Genomic DNA, 6,084 nt, shown 5'->3' with positions numbered 1-6,084 from the left:
CCCTCTCCAGCCACCATCGTGTTGCCCTTCCGGGTGCTCGGGGCCGTTACCTGGGAACTCCAGAGCCAAATCCAGGAGGGACTCCGCACGGACCCTGACCCAGGTAACGGTCCCCCTAACCGTGCTTTTGTTCCCCAGGGAGCCCGGTCCGCCGTCCTCCAGTGGGCTCACTCCTCCCGCTGGTCCTGCCACCCCGGACTCTCCCGGACCCTGCATCTCCTCCGGCGGTTCTTCTGGTGGCCCACTATTGAAGAGGATGCTCAGCGTTTCGTGGCAGCTTGCTCGGTCTGTGTCCGGGGAAAGGCCTCACACCGCCCACCTGCTGGACTCCTGCGCCCTCTGCCCGTGCTCTCCAGACCCTGGTCTCACATAGCCTTGGACTTTATTACTGGTTTGCCCCGCTCCCATGGTAACACCATCATTCTCACCATCATCGATCGCTTCTCTAAATCTGTTCATTTTGTCCCTCTCCCCAAGCTCCCCTCAGCCTCCGAGACAGCCCAACTCCTCGTCACCCACGTGTTTCGTCTCCATGGTATCCCCTTGGACATTGTCTCCGACCGCGGACCCCAGTTCACCTCTCGGGTCTGGAGGGCCTTCTGCCGGGCGCTGGGAGCCACAGTGAGCCTTTCCTCGGGCTACCATCCCCAGACCAACGGGCAGACCGAGCGGGCTAACCAACACCTCGAGTCCACGCTCAGGTGTGTCTGTTTTGTGTCTGTGCAGCAGATCCCTCCTCCTGGTCGAAGCAGCTTCCCTGGGTTGAATATGCCCACAACACCCACACCTCTGCTGCCACCGGCCTCTCCCCCTTCGAAGCCTCACTAGGTTACCTGCCCCCACTGTTCCCGGCCCAGGAGGAGGAGATAGCGGTCCCGTCCATTCAGCATCACCTCCGCCGCTGTCGCCGCACCTGGCGTCGGACTCGCCAGGCGCTCCTCCGGACCACCAAACAGAACCGTCGGACCGCTGATCGCCACCGGACCCTGGCTCCCCAATACCAGGTTGGACCGTCAGTGTGGCTGTCCACCAGGAACCTTCCCCTGCAGTCCACCTCCAGGAAACTAGCTCCCCGGTACATCGGCCCTTTCCGCATCCTGGAGGTGGTCAATCCGGTGGCCCTCAAGCTGGACCTTCCCCCCTCCATGAAGGTCCACCCCGTCTTCCATGTGTCCCAGCTCAAGCCCCACCTCGGCGACCCACTGCAACCTCCGGCCCCCGCTCCGCCCCCTCCGCAGATCATTGACGGAGCGCCGGCATGTACTATCAACCGCCTCCTTGATGTCCAACGGAGGGGACGGGGCTTCCAGTACCTGGTGGACTGGGAGGGGTATGGGCCGGAGGAGCGCAGCTGGGTTCCCACTGCTGATATCCTGGATCTGGCATTAATAAGGGAGTTCCACGCCACACATCCGGACAAGCCCGCACCACGGGTGTTGCCCAGCTGACATTGGCGACTGCCGAGAGGCAGTCGTTAAGGGGGGGGGTACACTGTTTCACGTGAACACTGTTTCATGTGAAGGCCACAGGCACGGCTCACACACTCCTGAGCACTGATCTCTCTCTTTTTGGAATAAGCCTGCATGATCTCTCTCATCTCATCACATTCATTGACATGGTCCCTGTTTGAGTTCTCAATGACTGTTTTGAGGTACTCAGACAGTTTAGACTCCTGCTTTTTTTATGTAGCTGGTGAGGTACATGATGCATGAATATGCATTGAGAATGTAACTGACATCAATATTAGCATCCCAGGCCTCAAGTAGATGTGTATTATATCCATTTACCCAGCAGTAAAGTACAGCACATTGTCGACCACAGGGTAACTTTGACCCAGAGGACAACATGAGGGTTAAAGTAAGGTAAAATCAAAAGTACTCAAAAATTGCCAGGGGGTTAAAAAGGGTTTGAGGATTAAGGATTAAAATAATAAAAAACAAAATATGTGTGACAAAAAAAAAAAAAGGGGCAGGGTTACATAATGAGGGAGTAAAATGAAAGCTTCCCATACACCATCATGATCACAGTCAAGGACACGCAGTTCTTCTGGTCCGCTCCATTTGTTTTAATGTCTTCCTCACGTTCATTCTTTTTTCACTTCTTTAAGACCACAACCACCGTAGCCTGTGGAGGCTGCAGTCTTCCCTCTGAAAGTGGGACAGGTAGACCTATTTAAAAAGGACACACCTCTGGTTATGGCTACAAGCTGCAGTCATTAGATTATACTGCATATAGAGATATATAAATACATAAGCAATAATTACAGAAAAAAGCAACTGGAACATGACAGGATGGAAATCAAAGAGGTCTTTGGAGCAAGCTGGGACCTTACCTTGTCGTAGAGCTCTCTGCCCCCAAAGAAGTGGTCAAACACCATCACTCTTGGAGTGGTCCTGAAGCTCCTGAAGCCCCCCCCCCCCTTTTTCCACGTGCCTTATTTGTGGTGTTACAATGAGGGGATACATCTTAAAAAATTAAAGCCTCCCATATCTTATAATGATCACCAAGAGGAGACAGTTCTTCTGGTCAGTTCCAATTGAAGTTTTGGACGAACTGAAAGGCAACACCCTGTCTCCAGGACAGTGCCACTGAGTGACACCAAGGAGGTGTCAGGACTCCTCACTGTGGAAAAAAATAACTGACCTCCACCACTTCTCCCCTGACAAAGATTGGTTGTTCAGTCCAGGGTTACCCTAACATTGTGGTCTTGTATACAGATATGAATTCTAGAAAGCCTACTCTAAACACTAATAAGTGCAGACAGTTTGTAGCAGGATTTTGTCAGAAAGTAAGTCAAGAGTTTGATAAACAGCACAGACATCAGAGATCAGCTGATTACCTGTTTGTGTCCAACTGCACTCACGTAGTGTGGACTGGGCGAACAAACTCAATCTGTTTGCCCCCCCCCGAGTCTTCAGAGGGTGGAAGATGTCATGCCTTGTTCCTGTGCTGAAGACGTCACATCCCAGTGGCTCCAAGGACTACAGTCCTGTGGCACTGATGTCAGACATTATGAAGACCCAGGAGAGGTTCATCCTGCATCAGCTCCAGCCCATGGTCAGTGCAATATATCTATCTACTCTGTTTAAATTTTCTCTGCACAATTTAATGCAAATAATTGTAATGTCTGTAAATATTAACACTGTATATAGTGTCTATTTCAAAGGCTATATTTCTTTATTTTTTGAGGATTGAGTTATATCTCTATTTTTATTCCGTTGAGGGCTCCTCTTGGTGATCAGAGACTGCTACCTCAAAAACTGTAAATCCTATGGCTTAGGGAGTCACACTGTGTGACAGAGCACAAAATTTTCTGCAATTTGAGGTATAAACTGTGTGTGAGAAGTGAAAGGTGTGAGCAGGAGAAGAGGTGAAGCACAAAAGTTTGAGGAAAAGTTGAAGGGCTGAAAGCTAGAGTGGGTGATATCACTGCGTGACACACATATACGCACAGACAGCGCCAGTGGACCTCTCTTTTGATTGGTTAACTCACTGTCCCTCTTCCTCAGCAACCGCCACAGCAACAAGTATGTCATCTGTTCTCTGATAGGACAGCCTGGACAAGAAGAGCTGTGATCGGCCTTTTGTTTTGCACTTCATTTTCAAATACTTTGTTTAGTCTAGAACTTTCCTCTTTGTTCTGCTGCATCAAAAACAGGTAAGAGGCTTTTTATTCTCCTCATCTCTGTATTTAGCTAGTTTTCTAAATGTTAAATGTTAAAACATTTTCATTCAGAATGCACTGTTACTGTAGTGATATAATAATGTCAAGGATCAAGGTCAAAACCCTTTATGAGGCTAAGTTGCCCATTTAGTTCAATTGGTTCCTGGTTTATGTGATATTAGCCTACAAGACAGATATTAATGTTCTGATGATGTGCTGCTTTCTTTAATCACAGACACAACATCTTTCTTCATTTCTTATTTACATTTATTTTGGTGTACTTTAGAGCCTAGTATTAGGTTAGGTAAGATTAGATTAGATTTATAGTAATTAGTCAGATGAAATTTACAGTGGATTTCATTTCTTCTCCTCAGTCAGTTTGCTCTCTAGACAATTAAAGACAATGAAACATGCCATAATGTTGCAGGCCAAGCCTGCCCTTAGATAGGTAGGATATAGGCTGTGTGTGTATGTGTGTGCCTCTGTATGTGAGGGTGTGCGCGTGACGTGGGAGGAAGTGCTTGCATGTAAAAAACAGGAAGTGTAACCCTGGAGCCGTACATGGCGTACGAGTGTGTGTGAATGCAGCCGCAGCCACGGAGTATACTATCGTGCCAACAAACACGAAAGTAAAACCAAACGTGTTAGGTTGGAACTGTGTGTGTACAGCCTGCTGCAGAGTTTCAATAAAGTGCCGGTTGTCCACCGCAGAGCTGGTCCGGATTTTATTGGTATGCTGTTACCCATAACGAGCCACGCTAAGCTAAGGGAGCTAGCGTTATACCTGAGGCTGCCCAACTACGGTTCGGAAGCCGCGAGACGGGTCGGTAACAATAAGTGCCCTTAAAGCTCATAAAGAGCTGAATGTTTGGAGAGCTAAATGGTTTTTCTAACTGTTTTGCCATTTTTCTCACACTAATTATGAACTTACGAAACAGAGGTTTTTGTCTGTGGGCCCTTGTCTACATGGGGATAGAGCCCCTACCCAACACCTCCCCTCTCCCAAAATGTGGTTTCTGGGCAAAAGTTAGTAAACAAACTGTGATTGGCTAATCAGACTGACCAATCCTAAGAAGATGGTGTCTCCCCTTTTGATGTCTTACAGTCATCAGTCATTAGAAACAATCTACATCTGTATTAACATAAATGTTTCTGTGTTTCTGTATTTATCTTAGAATGGCTCTGCACAAAGTCATCAGCAGTCATCCCGACTCACCTTTTTTTCGTCCTCTCCATGTAACAGTGGTACAAATGGAGGACAAAATAAGGTCTTCTCTTGGATCTTCAGCTCAGGAGATCCAAAGCCTGTGTGGTTAAAAAAAATGCAATATGTGATGGAGACAGCATGGCCAAAATCACCCTGTATGAGGAGTACACCACAAAAATAAAAAGAAAGGGCAGGGTTACATAATGAATGGGTACCTCTTAAAAAATGAAGGCCCCCATACATTATCATGGTCACAAAGGAGACACAGTTCTTCCGGTCTGCTCCCATTGAGGTGTCGGAGGAATTGAAAGGCAACGCCCTGGCGCTCCTTCAATCTGTCTCCAGGAGAGTGCCACTGAGAGACACCAAGGAGGTGTCAGTAGAGAGGTGGTGGAGGTCAGTTATTTTTGTCCACAAAGATTGGTTGTTCAGTCCAGGGTTATGCTAACATTGTGGTCTTGCATACAGATATGAATTCTAGATAACCTACTCTAAACACTAATAAGTTTACCTTGTCCAGCTCTCTGCCCCACAGAAAGTGACAGTGGGAAAAGGAAGTTCCTTTGAGGACGGCCACTTTGAGAGAGGTACGCTGTGAAGTTACGCTGTGTTGGCCATTCAAAGGAATAGAATAAAAAGCCTAATTATATATGCACACTTATTTCATTTAAAAGGGCACAACCAGCATAGCTGTTAGCCTATGGAGGGAGGCTGCAGTCATCCCTCTGAAAGTGGGAGAGGTGATCACCTTGACCCATTTATAAGGACACACATCCAGTTATGGCTAGAAGCTGCAGTCATCTGATTACACTGCAGTAGAGGTGGATTTTGTTTGGTTTCTTTCCTTTTTTCTTCACTCATAGATAGAAAGATATAAAATAAGGTTTTAATTGTTGTTTTCCACTGCAGGACTCAAACGCCATCACTGCGTGTAGGAGCTCTTGGGGTGATGGAGAGTCCAAGTAAGCCTGGGATCCTGAAGCTCCTGACCATGGAGGGGAGACACAGTGCTGATAGAAGAAGGTCTTTGGAGCAAGCTGGAACCCCCGATGAAAGTCCCTCCTTTAAAACTTAAAATTAAAAAAGTTGGGGACAAAATAACAGAGACTGAGGCTGAAGATGTCTTGGGGGAGATGTAAATAGTTTGTTTTAGTTAATGTTCAGTGGGTTCAGATGTTAAAAATGTAAAAAGTGTAGTTGTTTTTATTTGTGT

At 47.3% G+C, this 6,084-nt stretch overlaps 1 long non-coding RNA gene across 1 annotated transcript; it reads left to right on the top strand.

Annotated features, from left to right (window-relative positions):
* The first annotated feature begins 5,131 nt into the window (after positions 1-5,131).
* LOC108888324 (uncharacterized) lies at positions 5,132-5,865 on the top strand. Its single transcript, XR_001961799.2, has 3 exons — positions 5,132-5,458; positions 5,546-5,692; positions 5,781-5,865. It is a non-coding gene; the product is annotated as an uncharacterized LOC108888324 (long non-coding RNA).
* Positions 5,866-6,084: the final 219 nt, after the last annotated feature.

The sequence above is a fragment of the Lates calcarifer genome, unplaced genomic scaffold, assembly GCF_001640805.2.
Source record: "Lates calcarifer isolate ASB-BC8 unplaced genomic scaffold, TLL_Latcal_v3 _unitig_1325_quiver_1284, whole genome shotgun sequence".
In the NCBI taxonomy this organism is placed as follows: Eukaryota; Metazoa; Chordata; class Actinopteri; family Centropomidae; genus Lates; species Lates calcarifer.
The sequence above is the reverse complement of the archived record's forward strand: the minus strand, read 5'-3'. Positions and strand labels throughout refer to the sequence as shown.